The 18756-nt window shown below is 47.4% G+C and overlaps 1 long non-coding RNA gene across 1 annotated transcript; it reads right to left on the reverse strand.

Moving 5' to 3' along the window:
• Positions 1-12009: 12009 nt before the first annotated feature.
• LOC143686022 (uncharacterized) lies at positions 12010-14774 on the reverse strand. The gene is made up of 3 exons (XR_013176861.1): positions 14692-14774; positions 14068-14148; positions 12010-12114 (listed from the first exon to the last, which is right to left on the reverse strand). It is a non-coding gene; the product is annotated as an uncharacterized LOC143686022 (long non-coding RNA).
• Positions 14775-18756: the final 3982 nt, after the last annotated feature.

Here is an 18756-nt window from a genome sequence, read left to right on the forward strand (position 1 = left end):
AGGAGTCAATTCCCCAGGCTGCTGTTGAGATCAGGGTTGTGTAACTATTGAATCTGCAGCCACCTGCAGGGTGGTGTCTTTCAAAGACAGGCAATCTGTATCACCACTGCCTGTCATAGCAGACCCTCTAATGTGAGGTGGACAAAGCTCTGCTTAGTGACCTAGCCCAAGAACTCATCTGGAATCCTGCTGAGATGCCCTTCCACAGGCAGTGGTCAGAGCAAGGTCCTCTGGCTCCACTTGGGGTGCAGGTAGGACTCAGACCCAGGGAAACCCCAGATCTTGCCCCTTTCAATGGTGATTCCTGGCCCCTGGGGAAAGAGTGGCCACTTGTGGCCGAAGGCCTCACAGTTCTCTGGAGCCCTCGAGTTACACGAAGGGGTCTGGACCCCTTTCAGAGATCCATGTTCAGGTTTGCCTGAGAGATTAACGTGCAACAAGAGTGGGGACGCAAGTGGAATTTCTAGTATGTTGGGGACTGTTGAGATGGTCCTAAAGTTCCTGGCCTCAAACCCAGGGGCCCTTGAGGATGTGGGCTATGACCCTGTGAGCTTTCACTTCTGGTCTCCCCTCCTACTGACTGACCATGAATGGGGCTTCACATTCTGGGATCCTTTGTTCATCTCCATTGTACTCAGCCTTTTACAGTTTGCAACACTTCACCCGTGCTGGGTCTGAGGCCAACATGCCAGGTCTCCTCCCCACCTAAGGCGTTGAGAAGAGAATCCTTGGAATACTTTGGCTCTGCTGGGGTTTCCTGGCAGCAGGTGGGGTCCAGGCACTTGGAAGCCTCTACTCTCCCATCACCTCCTTAGATAGTGGGCATACTTCAGCAGTGTGGAAAAGCCTATTGGCTTCAGACAAGTAGAGAAGGGGCTCTTTTTTTCCCAAGGGGTATTCATGGACATCACTTTGGAGGCTTGAGAGTGATGGAGGGGAGGTCAGAGGGTCTCTTCCTGTCAAGGAGCCTTTGGGTGATTGCTTGTTCTGCTAGGATAACCATGTGACAGCCCCTGGTTAAGTTGCCCATGCTGCTCACCTGCCAGTAGGAGAACCCAACCACAAAGAAGTTCTGTCCCCCCAAATGAGTGCTACAAAGGCTTGAAAGACATATGAGTTCACGAGGGGACTGATGACAAGTCATAGCAGAGGTTTCCCAAGATCTGCAGTTCCACGGGATTCCAAAACACAAAGTACACGTCAAGGCAGAAGCTGTTTCTCAGCCTCCAGCTGCTCAAGGCAAGGGCAAAATTAAGCTTCTCAGAAAGACAAAATAACTAGTCAGGTGCAAGGAGTTAATTCCCTGAAAGCTGCACCTTCCCCAACAGAAAGGTGGTGCCCACATCAAGTGGAAGGCCTCCCTCAAGGAGTTCTAGGCTAGAGGTTTAGAATAAGCTGAATGAATGTCAAAGAACAGATAGAGAACAAAGCCATCCAGCAACAAAATCCTTATTAAAAGAGGAAGAAACAATCTCCACAATAATCTAATTAAGGAAATCAACTGCCTAGATGCCAGCCAAAAATAACAAGTCCTACTAAGAAAACTGAAGTTATGGCCCAGTCAAAGGAACATACCAACAACTGAAATATGATACATGAGTGGAAACAACTCCTCAGGACATTCAAACAGACATGAAATATCTCATCAACAATCAAATCGATAAGTTGAGGGAGGATATAAAGAAGGCCCTGGCCAAAATAAAGGAGAAATCAAGAGTTTGGGAAAACAAATCATGGAACTTATGGGAATGAAAGGCATGATAGAAGAGATGGAGAAAAAGAAAGGTAACCTACAGTAATAGAATTGAAGAGGTAGAAGAAAGGATTAGTGAACTAGAGGACTTGATATCTGAAATAGGACATACAAAAGAAAACACAGGAATACAATGGAGAAATAGAAGCTGTGTCTCAGGGAATGGAATGACAACATGAAGCCCATGAACATACATGTTGTGGGCATCCGAGAAGGAGAAGAGAAGGGAAAAGGAGGAGAAGGATTAGTGGAGGAAATTATCACAGAAAATTTCCCATTTCTAGTGAAAGTCATTTCTAATGTCTTGGGCAGGCCTGGCACCCCAGGTTCCACTTGACCCTCTGTCCCGCTCAGGTTGAGGTTAGGAGATCTCTAAGAACTCTTTCAGCTCAGCCCAGGCCCTAGGAAAGTCCTGGAAATAGAGGGTCTCTGCCTCAGCCCAGGAACTCCATCCAGCCTTGGCAAGATGACAGAAACCTTGACAGTGCCCTCTAGACACCCACCCTGGTAGCAATGCCCACTCAGACCCAGAAGCCCCTACACAGGTATCAACCCCCTGGGTCTGCATCAGAGGCCACTCCAGGCTGGCTTGAGGACCCAGCTGCCAGGCCTGCCTACCCTGTGAGGCTTTGGAACCAGAGCAATCTGATGCCTCTCTAAGCCTCAGTTCTCTCTGCTGCACAGTGGGCATTCCATGAGCATGAAATGAGATGATGCATGGAAGTGAAACCCTTGTTGGTACAGGGCCAGCAGCAGCTATGTGACGGCACCCCTGAGATATAGGCAAGGGAGACACCATCAGAATGGTCAAAATCCCAAAGGATTCACTCATACAGAACAAAACGCAGCCAAAGCTAGGCCAGTAGGCCATGGACCGGTCCCACAATTATTGGATCCATTTTAGAGATGTGGAAACTGAGGTCCAGAGAGGTTAGGGAAATTGTCCAAAGTCACACAGCTGTTGAACAACAGAGTTGGGATTTGAACCTAGGCAGTCTGACTCCTAAGCCTGCTCCCTTAGCTGTGACTGGACACCAAATAAACAGAGTGGACCTGAGCAAGGTGTAGTGCCCCGAGTGCTCCCAGAGCCCTGTACTACACAAAAGGGGATGGTGTTACTGATGCTGAGGCCTGGTTCCACCTCAGACATGTGGGAGGCCTCAGGCCCTGGCCCCCGTCACTGGCTTCAGTCTTCCTTCCTCTGGAGGGCTACAGGGCATGAACTCTGAGAGTCTAGGGTTTAGCATTAAGTGCACCTGGTTAGGAAAAGGACAGGAGATTTGAGTGTGCTGTTGCAGACCTATGATGGGAACAGTCATAGATGGGCTGAGCCAGAAAGACCCCAGGAGCTCCTCCTGGCCTTCACACCCAAGGCCCCACTGCCCCACCAGTTTGCCCCTCCCTCCACCACCAACTGCTCTGTTCACCCCAGGGGCCCCAATGCTTGCCCCTCTGGAACTCAGAGAGACAGACGCTGGGCTGGACATGTGGCCCCCGCCTGTGCCCCATCTGATTCCATCCATCTGGCTGCATCTGCTTGTATCACACGCATGCCCACCCAGCCAGTCGGGCTGGGAACAGGGTCCTTCCTCTGCAGGCCTGTGCTCTGGGCTGCAGCAGCCTGGCCTGAGGCCCAAGGAATGAGCTCCACTCCCTGCCGGGGTCCCAGCCACGTGGTTTCTCCACTTCCCCAGGTCGATCCCCTCTGGGGAACTGAATGCCTCATACTTTGAACAGGGACCAGGAGGAGTCAGAACATGGCAAAGGGATGAGACTCCACTACTCTCTTGGCTAAAGCAATTCAGAGCAGAGCTGCAGACAAGGCTGGGGCCTTGTCACTGCATCCATGGCAGATTCCCCAGGACCAGAAGAGGCCTCTGAAGACCATCGGAAACTGCCCCCTGTCTCCAGGTAGTCCCTGCCCCAGAGGATGTAGTGCTGGGGCAGTGGAAGCATGGAGCATCTGGAACACATACCACGATAAACTCTGACTCAGTTCCCCGGCCTGCAACATGATCATCCCTGCCTAATCCTCCTTAAAGGGCTAGGCTGAAGAAGACATAAGATGTTTACAGTATTTACCTGGTAAGTTTTAATGTGCCATTGCTACACTAGTCAGGAACCAACGTGGGAATCTTAAAGATCCCCGGGAAGAGCCGACAGAAGAATCTGGGAGACTTCCTTATGATGCTTAAATTCTCCTGAGTCAGGAAGTTTCTGCACAAGTCTAACCTGCCTCTTCCGTACTTCAGTTGAAACAGCTGAAATTCTTGAAGTTCCTCAGCCCCCTTTTCTCCAATACTGAGTATGTTTTCACCCTGCCCATTTGAAATCCACGAGGAAATCCACTCAAGTCATCTCAGGAAGCAAGGAGAAAATGGATAGGCAGAGGCCCCACAAGGATCCGACAGTCACCCAAAGCCCTGGGACTGCTCTGGTTCAAGGCTGAGAAGCTGGGAAACACACTGCCAGCTAAGAGCTCACCACAGCTAAGAGCCACCACAGCTAAGGCCTCAGTTTCCTCACTTGGTTTTGCTCCCTGCTCCCAAAACCTAAATGCACCATATTAGAAGTACTATTCAATTATGGCTGAGCTGAGTGGCCTTGGGCCAGTCCCAATCCTACCTGAGCTGGACACCAAGGAGGTTGCCTTTTAGTTCAAAGCTTTCAAGTTTGCCTGCCTGCCTTGCTGCACAGGACCAGACTTGCAGCCTGGCTGGGGCCACAAGGCAGGCTGCAAGTGGTGACTAGCCCTGCCAGGGACTGCAGAAGGCCTTGGAGGGAATTTTCTGAGCACAAGACAGGAGGATTCACTGCAGTTTCTTCCCAGCCCCTGGGACAGCTCCATGGCTGGGAGGCAAAGCATAGCCTTCAGCTGCAATTGTCACTGAGCTCCAAACACACCAGGATAGCTGAGGAAAAACCCCTCCAGGAGCTCCAGTCAAGTTTGTAGCATCCTCTATCCAGATCCGACATCAGGAAACCACAACACATCTCTCTTTCTAGCAGGAGACATGAGCAGGCAACTGTGAGGAGGAAGAATGGAGAGTCTTGAATTTAAAGCCAAAATGCACTATGTGAGAAGCATATTGGCAAATATATAGGTGATACCACGAACTGGTCTTTCCTTTAGAAAGCTGAAGATGTGAACACAGAGAGAGGGATGTGGAAAGCACCCTGTACTAGTAAGCAAGGGTCCTGAACCTGACTCTACCACCAATTTTCTGTATGACACTGGGTGAGAACCTGCCCTCTCTGGGCTATGTTTGCTTATCTTTTCCGTCCGACATGTTATTACTAAGCTCGACAGGTTTACTATTCCCTAACGTCTGACCTCCACTGCCTCCTTCACAGGTCCTGCCAGCCAAAAGATTCTCACACACATACTTTCCAACCTGGATAGAAGGCTGCAGGCATGGGCCAGAGGTTTTGCCTACTGGGGAGAGATCAACTACAGCAAAATAATCATTTTGCTCGTAGAAATGAGGCCAGCTGTGATCCAGAATGAGAGAATGCAGCTCATTCTCCTGACGTTTCCTCTTGTTACCAAGTGCCTAGAAATCTCCTGGCCCAAGGCTTTGAGAAGGAGGAAAAAACGTTCATGGCAGGAGAACCCAACCCCACCCCACCAGGTGGAGCATGGGGGCAGCAGTGCTGGCAACAGGGGAATGGCCCTAAAGACCTCTCAGGAAGCATGTCAGCCGAGGGGCACGGCAGACTCAGAGGCATTCCTTGCTTGGAGGGTGGGAGAAGAAGCCAGGCCATGCCCAGGGTTCCAAGGGTCTTGCCCTGTTTGGGCTCCATGGAGGAGGGACACGACATGGCCAGGAAGGACACACGTGACTTGAATGACAGAGCAAAGCACCAGGTAGCGAGGATGGCCCAGGTCTGAAGAGTGTCATTGATTTTGGGGTCTGCCGAGAGCTGCCCCCTCAGCCAGGGCAGGGGTGGGTTTGGGAGAAACAGGCTGGGAAGGGGAGGGCCTTCAGGAAACAGCTGAGTGCTCCCACTTCTCATAGGTGTCAAGAACCTAAGGGAAGACCCACCTTTCCTCAAAGGACTGAGGAAACTGAGGCCCAGGGTGGAAAGACACTTGCCTGAGGCTACCTAGCAAACGAGCTGGGGGTGGTGTTAGAATTTGGGTCTCCTGACCCCCAGGTTAGGGCTCTTCTAGAACTCTGTGTTTTGGTCTGTATCCTTCCCGAAGTCAAAATCCCAACATCTGACAAAACATTCTATGCTCTCAGTTCCTAAAGCTTTCAAGGAGAGGAGCAAGTATATCCTAACAGCCCCCGATTACTGAACCTTCCGGGTTCTCCACGTATAATTTCATTTAATCCTGAGGAGCCCTATCAGGAATTCACTGTCTGTGGCAGTGCCCTCTGGACGCCCCCACAGACCCTGCCTTGTGCTGCGTACACCCGACACGTCGCGTCGGGGACTATGTGACCAATGGAACAACAGCGGCGACAGTGACTTTACAGGGTAAGTCACAAAAGGCATTGCAGCTTTGCCTCTCTCTCTAGATGACGCCAGTCACCATGTCTGAGTTGACTTGAGCAGCCCAGCGGCTCCTGCCAATGGCCACGTGAGGGAGCAACGTTAGAGGCAGACCCCTGGCCCAGGGCGAACATTCAGATGGCTTCAGACCCAGCTGATAACTCAACTGCAAACTTCCTGAGAGACCCTGAACCAGAACCCAATAGCTAAGCCAGACCCAGATGTCTGACCCTAAGAAACCGCTAGATAATAAATTGCTTTAAGACACTAAGTTTTGTTATATGGCAACAGTAAGTAATGCACTGCGATTAACCCCATTTTACTGATGAGAAAATCAAGGCACTAAGAGGAAATTCACTGTGCAGGGAGGGCCACAGAGGTAGGAAGCAGTGGAGCAGCATTTGAACCCTGGCTGTCCGGGCCCTGAGTTCACTGCAACAAATGCATGTCCTGATGCTACGTTGCACTGACTCATCCAATCTCACCCAAACCTCTGAGCGGGTCACTGTTCTTAGTCCAATTTCACAGAGGAGGAAACCTGTTCAGAGAAGTTTCTCACTTTCTGTCATGGCTACGAGGAGGTGCAGTGGTTATGAGCCTGGGTCCTGCTCCCCTCTGGGGCAGGAGCTGAACATTCTGGCTGAGTGGTTAGCTAGCTCTGATGCTCAGAAACCACAGGGTCTTGGCCAAGCCATTCATGTCTCCAAGCCTCGGTGTCCTTGTCTGCAAAGGGTCAGGGTTTAGCTCTCTGTGAGGCTCTGAGGAGAGTCTGAGCAAATCTCCCACGGGTGGCTCTGGAGGTGGGCCCAGGAGATGAGATAGAACCCAGCCATCAAGTCACCCACATCACTGCTGAGAAAGTCACCCCAGACCGAGAGAAGAGGCAGAGACAAAGAGCAGGCTGGGTGGGAGCGCGGTGCCTGGGGTGCATGTGCAGAGCCCACCCTGGTTCAGGACCCCTGAGGAGGCCTGGCCCCGGCCACCCTGGCTCAGGAACCCCCTGAGAGAGACCTCTACTGCAGTGGCTGCATTTTCCAGTGTGGTTAGTGATTCCTAACCATCAGATCATCCAGTTCTTAATCATGGGCCCTCAGAGATCATTTCAGTTAACCGCCCCCCAGGCTGCAACTCAAACTTTGGGAAACCAGGCCCAGAGAGATGAAGCCATTGGCCCAACGTCACAGAGTACAGAGAGCCTCTCCCATGGTTTCCGTCCACTGGTCCACCCCTCGCTCTGCCCACCGCCACTCATTTCCCTGGTGAGCACTGGAGAAGCTTTCCCTGTAAGAGTCACTGGGCGTCCATCATTCCCAGGAGTTTTCGTGACTGCCTATTAATTCCCACAAAATGTATTCTTTCACACATCCCCTCTGGGTCAGAGATCCTTCTAGGGCCTGGATAGTATCATCTATTCTCAGTGAAATGCCCTCTTGGGTCTGACTCAGCGTTCTGCCCAGAGTGATTGATTTATTGATTGATTGTCCTCACACCAGCACATCATGTCCTTTTATTATTGTAGCAAAATATATGCAGCATGAAATTTACCATTTTAAAAGTACAATCCAGTGATGTAAAGTATATTCACGATGTTGTAAAACCATCACCATTATTGAATTCCAGAAGTTTTCATCACCCCCAAAAAACCTCCATACTCATTAAGCAGTCAATCCCCACGCCTCTTTCTCCTCAGCCCTTGGCAATCACAAATCTATATTCTGTCTCTATGGATGTGCCTATTCTGGATATTTCATCCAAATGGACTTATACAATATGCGGCCTTTTGCTAATGGCTTCTAGCACTTAACATAATTTCAAGTTTTGTCCATGTTGTATATACATCAGTACTTCATCCTTTTTTATTGCTGAGTAGTATTCCACTGATAGATATAACACATTTTGTTTAGCCTTTCATCTACTGATGGACGTTTGGGTTGTTTCTACATTTTGGCTATTGTGAATAGTTCTGCTATGAACATTCATGCCCAAATTTTCATTTCAACACCTGTTTTCAGTTCTTCTGGGTATATGCCCATGAGTGGATTTGCTGGGTCATATGTTGATTCTATGTTTAACTCATTTAGAAATCACCAAACTGTTTTCTACAGAAGCTGAATCATTTTATAATCCCACTAGCAATGTATGAGTGTTCCAACTTCTTTGTAATCTCACCAACACCTACTATTTTCCTTTTTAAAAAAAAATTATAGGCGTCCAATCGAGTATGATTGCAACTGCATCTCTGCCCTCTGCATCCCTGATCCAGGCCCTTCACTCCCAACCTTTTCCTTGACTTGGTCCACAGTGGTGGTGCAAGAGTTTTCGCTCCCATAATCTCCATCGGGCTGCTCTGAAGCCACCTTGCATAAACAGGTAGTCCGCATAAAAAGCAGTATGATCTTGGCCCAAATGTAGCTTTAGACTGTCCCTTAGCTGCTCCCCTTCCAACCAGACTGCAACTTCAAGCCCCTGCTGGGGACAAAGTCTGTCACAGCCACCCCTGGTCCAGTAATCTTATTGAACTTGGCAAAACTTGACCAAGCCTTGGAGTCATGCAGGCCCAGGTCCCATTCTGGCTGTGCCAGCTAACACTATGAGACCTGAGGCCAGCCCTTCGCTTTTCTGAGCCCCAGTTTTCTCATCAGTCCAATGGAAACAGTGGTGCCTCTCTGCCTGGCTGCTGCCAGAATTATCATAGCACCCAGCCCCACAGCAAGTACCCAGCAAATGTTTGTAGAAAGAATGGGTATTGAATGAAATAAGTGCAAGGAAATTTTCTAGAGGAGGTGGTAGAATTGTGGATAGAGCTTATGAAAGACTTGTTTTTAAGGCGTCAGCACCTCAGCAGAGCCTGGGAAGAGGGGAGAGGCGGTTGGCAGGTGGGCTGAAGGGAGGACAGTCCAGGCAGGGGGAGAAGCATGGACAAAGGCTGGGATGAAGCCCAAAGCAGCTGACACAGTGCAGCTGGGGCGGCCTGAGTGGGAGGGGAGGGAGATTGGACGTTGGAGGTCCGAGCCAAGAAGGAGCTCGATAGGAAGGGCCCTGCCAGGTCATTTTTTAAGTTGGCCCACAGCACAGTCAGATTCTTGTCAGCAAGAGTCCTGACAGGATAAATTAATATGATAACAACTGGAAAGCAAAATTGGGATATTCTGTATTGAATCTCTGTAATGTAGGAGCTCCTGAGCTAATGGAGACCTGTGCACCATGGGAGGAGAAAAGGTTTCCTAATCAGTGAAGTTGGGAGCCCTTTAGGGAAATGATGCTGAGGCTGGCTTAGGAGAACTGGGTTCTCTGAGGCCCCTTATACCCACGTGCTAATGACACTGGGAAGTTCAGTCCCCATCTAGCGCTAGATGCTTAGCTGACAAGTTGGGTCCCAAAGGACAGTCACCAGTCCTAAAAAACAATTTTGGAGACTGTTTTGGTTTGCTAAAGCTGCCAGAATGCAATATGCTAGAAATGGATTGGCTTTTACAAAAGGGATTTATTAAGTTATGTTACAATTCTAAGACCATGGAAGTGTCCAAATTAAGGCATCAACAAAATGAATGGCTTCACTCAAGCAAGCCTGATTGTGTCCGGGGGTTTCTGTCATACGGGAAGGCACGTGGCGACATCTACTGGCCCTTCTCTCTTGGGTTGGTTTTAAAAATGGCTCTCTCCGCTCCTGTGGCTCCTGTGGCTTCTGCTGGGGTGTTTTTTTTCTTAGCTTCTCCAAAATGTCTCCCTCTTAAAGGACTCCAGTAAGCAGATTAAGACCACGTTGAATAGGGGGAGGGGTCACATCTCCATGGACCTAATCAACCTAATCAAAAGGTCCCACCCAACCTTAGGTCTGCCCCCACAAGATTGGATTAGGAGAATAAGGCTTTTCCGGGGTACATAACTGTTTCAAACCAGCACAGAGACTCTCCCTAATCAACATTTATTGTGTGCTTACTATGCTCCGGGCATTGCTTTTGGTCTAGGGGGCACAAATAAGACATAATCCTTGTTCCCAAAGAAACTAACAGTGCATCTGGGGAGAAGGTACAGGCCAGCCTCAGTGCCCAGCCCAGCCGGTACCCACAGCGAGAGCCGAAGATGGTCAGAGGGTAGCTTCGGCTGGGCAGGGCTGCACACTCCTGGAGGGAGGACTGGCTTGTGCCTCTGGGCCTCTGAGCCTCCTTCTCACCTCGCCACTAACCTGAATGCCTGGGGGTTTTCCCCGTTACTATATAGACCCACGCTTCATTTCATCCATGTCGGGAAAGCTGTCCTTCAAAAAATCGATATAGAGGGGTTTTTTCCATTAAGGAAAATGGAAGGAAAAAATTATCTATAACTTCACCCCCACTATTCACATTTTCATGAATCTGTCTTTAGTTCCCTTTTTTCTGCAAAGGCAAGTTTGTTGGATGGCTAATTTGTGAAATTATTGTACTTACAGTGTACATACAACTTTGTGCACTGTGTATATATTTTCCAGGAGCACCGGATCCTAAGCAGTTTTCTCGTAAATGTCATCCTGAAGAGCCACATGCTATCTGAGATCAGGTGGTTATATCCGAGTCAGTGTGATCAAGTTTCTGTGCTGCCCTGTGGGCAGGATGGCAGCAGGCAGCGGGCACAGGCTTGGCAGGCGGCCAGACCCAGTTCTCTCCAAAACCTGTTCTGACACTTAGCTGAATGGCTGTGGACAAATGACTTAATCTCTCTGAGGCTCAGTTTCCCTGCCTGTAAAGTGATGGAGATGATCATAATCACTTTGCCTGGTTTTGTTTGTTTGTTTGTTTGTTTTGAGGATCAGAACTAATTCATGTAAAGCAACTAATAAAGCAAATTAGGTTCCTGGAGGTGAATTGTATGGTTGTTCAGTTAATGAATAAATGAATGAATGGCAAAACTACAGAAGAAACAAAGGTTTTAAGGATAATTCATATACCAGATGGCGTTCTAAACAATTCTGACATGCTGGACTTATGAGCCAAAATCAATCAGACAAAATGTAATTGGAATCTATGTTAAGGCCCTAAATTTAGGGTCAGATAATTCTACATTCTACAGAAGGGAAAGGACCTAACTGCAGCATGCTTACAACAACAATTTCCACACTTTTTAGTCTCTGTCTCCCTTCCATTCTTAATGATCAAGGACCCCAAAGAACTTTTATGTGGGTTGTATATATGAATACTTTTTGCATTAGAAATTAAAACTGTGAACTTAAAAATATTTATTAACTCATTTTAAATAACACTAATAAACACATTACTTATTAACATATTTTTATGAAAAATAACTGTATTTTCCCAAAAGCTTTCAAGGAAAGGAATGACATTGTTTGACATTTTTGCAAATCACCTTAAGATAGCAGGTTCTGCATTCAATCTGTTTTAATATGTTATGTTAGTTGAAGTATATGAATAAAATCCAGCCTCACACAGACACAGGGTTGAAAAATGGAGAAGTAGTTAAAATAATTTTTTAATAATTGTGGATAATCTTCTTTGATACTACCCAAAACCTTGAAAAGTCGTAGTTTCTTAAAAAGTTAATTGCCACAGGGAAACTCAAACCATATCCATGAGCTTTTTGTACTCTGTTACATAAAATCCATAGGCAGGTGACAGAAATCTCAAGAATCCTGGCAGTTGTTTTCCTTGAAGTGACATGCTCACTTCATTCATTTTCAAGAAAATGTCTGCCAAATAACCAAGTTTGAATAATCTATTTGTCAGCTGTTCTTTCAAGAGAAAATGGTGATCCAGAAAAAAAAAAAAAAGCGGGTAGTTCAGCTTATAACTGAAGTAATGGCATTAGTGCTTTTCCTCCAAGACAAGATTTGTTTTTTTATCCATACTTTTTACTCATCTGTCTATATCCTAGAAAAAAGGAGCATTAGACACAATGTTTTCACAATCACACTGTCACATTGCGAAAGCTGTATCATTATACAATCATCTTCAAGAAACGAGACGACTGGGACACAGCTCTACATTTCAGGTACTCCCCCCCCCCCCCCCCAGCTATTCCAACACACCATAAACTGAAAAGGGGATATCTATGTAACGCCTAAGAATAACCTCCAGGATAGCCTCTTGATTCTGTTTGGAATCTCTCAGCCACTGACACTTTATTTTTCTTCATTTCTCTCTTCCCCCTTTTGGTCAAGAAGGTTTTCTCAATCCCTTGATGCTGTGTCCTGTCTCATGCTGGGATTTCTGTCCCATGTTGCCTGGGAGATTTACACCTGTAGGAGTCATGTCCCCGGTAGAGGGGGTGGGCTGCATTCCTTTTTTGAAGAGCCCTATCATCTGATTGTCTTGTGTTCCACTGTTAACATGAAAAAGATCTTGGAAGATGTGCCACTAGGGAGAAGCAAAGAACATCTTCATTAAAGAGGCAATGCCTAAACTTCGTGTTGATAGAGAAGAGAGTGTCTTCCATGGGAATAAGGTGACCAAAGAGGGGCATTCCAGACAGGAAGGGGGACATGGGCAAAACCCATGGAATGAGCAGGTTGAGGAGCTGAAGTTTGGTGGCGATGGGAGAATGAGGAATCCATCTGCAGGGGAACAGGGGAGCCAGAGGACATCTCGGGCCAAGTGGGAGGAGGTCAGCTGTGGCGGTGAGAAAGCCCACATCAGTCTGGAAGTGGGAGCTTGTAAGACTGCGGTGATTAGAGGAGGCTGATTAGGACAAGTGGCTGAAGTTGGCAGGCACGGGGCTGCTGGGCACAGCCAACCTCAAGGTTCGGAGCCCAGTATGTTCCAGAAGCCGGTCACACTACTCTTCTGTATTCTGCTCAAAGCTCAGAGAGAATGAGGCTTCTCTACAGATGGTGGTGGGGAGGGACTTACGGCCTCCAGAGATGCCCATGTCTCCATGGAGTGGACAACGGGCTGCGGCACTGAGGAGGCCTAAGCCTTCACCAGATGGAAGGAGAGCTGTTCTTGTGGTTTGGAGAAACCTGGCCCGGAATGCAACTACTTCAGCGCTTGCTAATGGGCGCGTTCCTCCTTCAGGACCCTACTTAACCCATGCAGAGCAGAAGCACTTCTCAAGCAGGAACAGCATCTGTGGGATTAAAGGTCTACCCATCCCACCGGACACTGAGTTTCAGAGGCAAGGTCCATGACTACAGTTCCTTTGGCAACTGCCGGTGAAGCTCCTTCAGTATCCCAGACACTGTGTTGGGCGAAAATAGTGAACAAGAGCGTGCCCTGCTACAGAGTCCTTTCGAGCTCCAAACCCATAATTCCTAGTTCTTTGAATTCCTGTGCCTTTCTGGGGTGACATTATCACCCCTTCACAGCAGGGACCATAAGGCTCAAGGCACTTTTCATAGAAGTGAACTATGATCAAACCTGCCAAATATCTCCTTGTCATTGTACAAAGGGTATTTGCTTTGTCTGCTCTGGAGGCTCTTGGTAATTTTCATTCCCTAGGGAGCAAGATGGACTGAGGGACACGTTCCATACAGGAAGTTGGAAGTTTGAGTTTCGGCTCTTGGTAACCTTTGCTTTGGGGGATATTCTCTCTCTGGCTCGAGAAAAACTTCCGAGAGGTTCCTGCCCATAGAAGCAGTGAGGGTAAGTATTCCCTCCTTAAAACCAGCTCCAGGGCTTCCGTGATGAGGAGAGGGGAACCTGCTTCCCCAACTGCCAATCAGCACTCAGCCAAGAAAACACCGCCTTCCAGCCTCCCTCATTATTACAAAGCCTTTAACTCCCTCCCCACCCCCACCCGCAAAAAAAGGAGAGACATCAACGTTTGCCCAGTACTTTCATTCTTTACAAAAAACAAAAACAAACGAATAAACACTTCTAGCTCACCGCCTGGGTAGCAGGTACACAGTTGACCCAGATGACTGCAATGACCAATGCTCGTGGTCCTGCCCTCGAGGGGTTCACTGTCTGGTGATGGAGACAAGGGCGGAAAAAGATGACTACAGAATCGTGGGGTGAGAATAATATGCGCCGAAAGGTGAAAATAATTATTTGAATGAGATCTTATCCTAATGAATTTATGCTGCTAAATAAAATCCAGGAGGTCCAACAAGGAAGTACCTGTGCTAAGCCCCATGGCAAGTTTCTATTTCCTGGAGATGCTCAGCCTGCCCAGAAGACCAAATTTAAATACAGACAGATCTTTTTCAATTATCACCAGTTAGCTTCCTCATTTCTAAGCAACCTCCTGCTCCCCACTTTGAAAGATCCACCTGAGTAAAATAGAAACTTCAAGTCAGACAATCAGAGCGTTTCCTCACTTGCTTCCACATCCACCCTACATGAGCTTCTCCTTCTACCCCTCCATGGAACTCCCTTCTGCTTTCTGAATGGGATGCTGCCCAATTCATGAATCATTAAATAAAGCTGTGAGATCCTAAATTGTATGAAAACTTTTTCTTTAAACAATGCCAACAGCTATCAGACAGCGTCTGTCCTTGAAACACTCACAATTTTGTGCATGTGTGTTGAGGGTGGGGGGTGCAGAATCAAGGATCTTTTTATTTCAGTGAAAGTGAAAATAACTGCCTAAGTCTCCACTGGAACAATGTGAGATCATGGTAGAAGAAATGTCACAAAGACATGCATGGCTAATTCCAGAATCTTTGACTACAGAAGACTGTAAACTCCTCTCCCCCAACTGGAAAGTAAAGCTATTGAGATCACAGATGATTTTCCTTTTTCCTCTCTGAATCACCAATGCCTAGCATGATGTCAGATAAAGAGCTCAGGATATGTAAAAGGAAAGAATGAATGAACACAAATAAAACTCCGTTAGAGGGTTTATAATTACAACCACCCAGGCTCTTAAAACTGAAAGCTGAGGCCCATATAAGATCCAGCCTCTCATCAAAACTGACTCCCTGTCCAGAATTGTGTTTCAAGGATAGAATCTGTCTGATCACTGTGGACAGGTCATCAGCACAGGAGCTTTTAATTCATGAAGTTTTTGCTACAGGTTTAGGGCACAGGGCTTCTAGCTTCTTCAATGAAGGAAAGAGAGCTAGCAAGAGGAAGTCTGTATCTGGAGCTGTTGGACTCAGCTGCTCCTGGTTATCCAACATGGACAGACAATAGGTCCCTTATGGATTTGGAAATAAGGCCACCTTGGAAGAGTGAAACTGGGAAGACCCAAGCAATATAATAGCTGAGACCAGCTGTTTATGGAAGGGACCGATCCTAAGTCATGGTCTCCAAATGAGTGACTGGGAGAGATCCAGGAACTCCTGCAAAAGGTGCAAACTCCTTTGCAAAGCCTGCAAGACCCTGTATGATTTGGTCCTTGGGTCCCTTTCCAGCCTCACCTCCTTTATCCCTGACCCCTGTTCTTTCCCATCCACCCACTGTGGTTTTCTGATCACTCTGAACAACACACAATTCCCTCAGCAAGTGATGCTTGTTTGTCCCTTTGCTTAAACGGCCTCTCTACCCTTCTACTCTCATCCCCACCCCTAATCTAATGAAGAACAACTGTGCCCCCCTTTTCTAAAAGCGGGTTCCCCACCTACACCCTTGGCATTTTATTTTTACCTGGGACTGAACATTTTAGCTAATGGAGATTGTTTTGTGACATAAACTATATATATATAGTTACCTAACATTGGTCAGAACATGTTGAGGCCTGTCTAATTTTCATCCAGGGACAGGGGAAGAACTAAAACCTCCTGAAAAAAAATATAAAGGGAAAGTAAGAGAGAAAAAAATAACTTCTTTACAATAACATCCTACAAACCATGTTTCCTCAGCCTTGTAGCTACCCACATCTGCCGTCTTGCATAGCACAGGGCTGTGCGGTGGGGAAGTGCTCAGTGAAGCTGCAGGTGGACACAGGAGAGGGAAATGACACTGTAGGGCAAAGCAGATTCTGTCCAGAGAGCAGCTGCCAGTGGCAGGACTTAAGACTCAAAGTTGCCAATCCCATAAGCCCCCAAGAATCAGCCTCCAGAAGTGGCAGGGCCTCTCACAGGAGGCCTGAAAGTCCTTTAACAGCAGCTACCTTTCGTTGCACAAGTAGATTCAGCAAGTGCACCCCAGAAAGGCAACATGAGTCCAAGTAAGTATCAGCCAAAGCGCAGACAACAGATCTCAGATCCTTTGCAACCAGGACTGTGCTTGTCTGGTGGACCCCAGGGAGAGGAGGAAGCACCCACTAAAGGAAAGGGCTCAGATGGCTCATGGCCAGGTAAATCCAAGGCAGGGAAATAAGGCGGCCATGGACTTATTGCTTTAATCTGATCACCCCGTGAGACATACCTTGTTGTAGGTGAGGAAAGTGACACCAAAAGTTAAGGAACTTGCCCCAAAACCATGCCACCACCAGGTGACATAGCCGGAATTTAAACACAGATTCATTTGGCTCCAGAGCTTCTTCCACCAAGCTACACTGCCTGACTCTTTGGAACAAGCTTTGGAGGCTACTCTGTGAACCTTCAATTGTTCATTTAAGAGCTATAACCCCAGGTAATCCAAGACCTCCCCATCCACAGGATGCATGCAGGGCCCAGTTGGGGTGGCAGTTTGAGGGCAGAGCAGGCAAGGCAGCTGCTGAGAATGGGAGAGCCTCTCCTGGTGTTCTCACAATGCCCACCCTCCAACTTCTGATGCCAACTGCCTCTCCACTGCTGTTGTTTATCCTCTCCACCTGCCCCATCCCCACCCCCCAAAACTTGGTGCCTCCATCTGCACTTTCTAGGAGCATACCCTTTCTGGCATTACAGGGGCTGGTGGAAAACACCCAACAAAGTGTCCAGACTCTAAGCCAGAGCTTGAATCCAACAGGACCCCTTAGCAGGTCCCTTGCAGGCCAGCCTCACATTGTCTGATACCTGAGTGAGGTGATGCAATTGGATCAGCACCTACCAGTGAACCGAAGGGGCCAAAGCACATTCTCTGTACATAATTTTCTCCCAAGCCCTGACCAGCCATTGCTTACACATCTCCTGCTGGTGAAAGGCCTCAGAAATGAGCAATGCCACCCACCCTTGTGGTCAAGATACACCCCTGCCAACTGAGGATGGGCCGCCTGATTCCAGAGGGGCTGAATGACAGGAGTGGAGGTGGGGGTCTTGTTCAGCTATGGGACCATCTGAACCCCCTTGGCTTGGTCCTGCCCTGGCAGGGTAAATGGGACTCATCAGTTGTTGTCTAGTAGCGGAATGAGGGCCTGGTCGTCCCCTCACAAGAATGAACCCCTCCAGGGCAGCTTTATGTCTTACTCACCCCTAAGCCCTGAGCACCTGTACATCACACAGTAGGGGAACAATCTACTTTTGGGAAATAATTGAGACTATCATTCGAGAAGAGACCAGAGATTTCACAAACTGATATATTTACTTCATTGTTAGTCCAATGAGTACATATAGTTGTACCTGAGTCACTTTTAGTCACGTAATCTCAAATACATGCTAGCTCATCCCTTGGGAAATGAACACTCAAACCCTGTATCTTCACTCTGTATCTTCTGACTTTTCTTTTTTTTAACTTTTTTTATTAATTAAAAAAAAATTAACAAACAAAACATTTAAATATCATTCCATTCTACATATACAATCAGTAATTCTTAATATCATCACATAGTTGCATATTCATCATTTCTTAGTACATTTGCATCAATTTAGAAAAAGAAATAAAAAGACAACAGAAAAAGAAATAAAATGATAATAGAGAAAAAAAACTATACGTACCATACCCCTTACCCCTCGCTTTCATTTACCATTATTGCAAACTGAATTTATTTTAACATTTGTTCCCCCTGTTATTTATTTTTATTCCATATGCTCTACTCTTCTGTTGATATAGTAGCTAAAAGGAGCATCGGACATAAGGTTTTCACATTCACAGAGTCTCATTGTGAAAGCTATATCATTGTTCAATCATCATCAAGAAACATGGCTACTGGAACACAGCACTACATTTTCAGGCAATTCCCTCCAGCCTCTCCACTACATCTTGAACAACAAGGTGATATCTACTTAATGTGTAAGAATAACCTCCAAGATAACCTCTCGACTCTGTTTGGAATCTCTCAGCCACTGACACTTTGTCTCATTTTACTCTTCCCCCTTTTGGTCAAGAAGGTTCTCTCAATCCCTTGATGTTAATTCTCAGCTCATTCTAGGGTTTTTCTCAGTCCTTTGATGCTGAGTTTCAGCTCATTACAGGATCTCTGTCCCACGTTGCCAGGAAGGTCCACACCCCTGGGAGTCATGTCCCACGCAGAGAGGGGGAGGGTGGTGAGACTGCTCATCATATTGGCTGGAGAGAGAGGCCACATCTGAGCAACAAAAGAGGCTCTCCTGGGGGTGACTCTTAGGTCTAAATTTTAAGTAGACTTGACCTATCCTTTGTGGGGTTAAGTTTCATGTGAACAAACCCCAAGACTGGGGGCTCAGCCTATAGCTTTGGTCGTCCACACTGCTTGTGAGAATATCAAGAATTTAACTTGGGGAAGTTGAATTTCTCCCCACTCTCACCATTCCCTGAAGGGGGCTTGCAAATACTTTTCCAGTCACTGAT

Source organism: Tamandua tetradactyla, chromosome 6, assembly GCF_023851605.1.
Source record: "Tamandua tetradactyla isolate mTamTet1 chromosome 6, mTamTet1.pri, whole genome shotgun sequence".
Taxonomy (NCBI): Eukaryota; Metazoa; Chordata; class Mammalia; order Pilosa; family Myrmecophagidae; genus Tamandua; species Tamandua tetradactyla.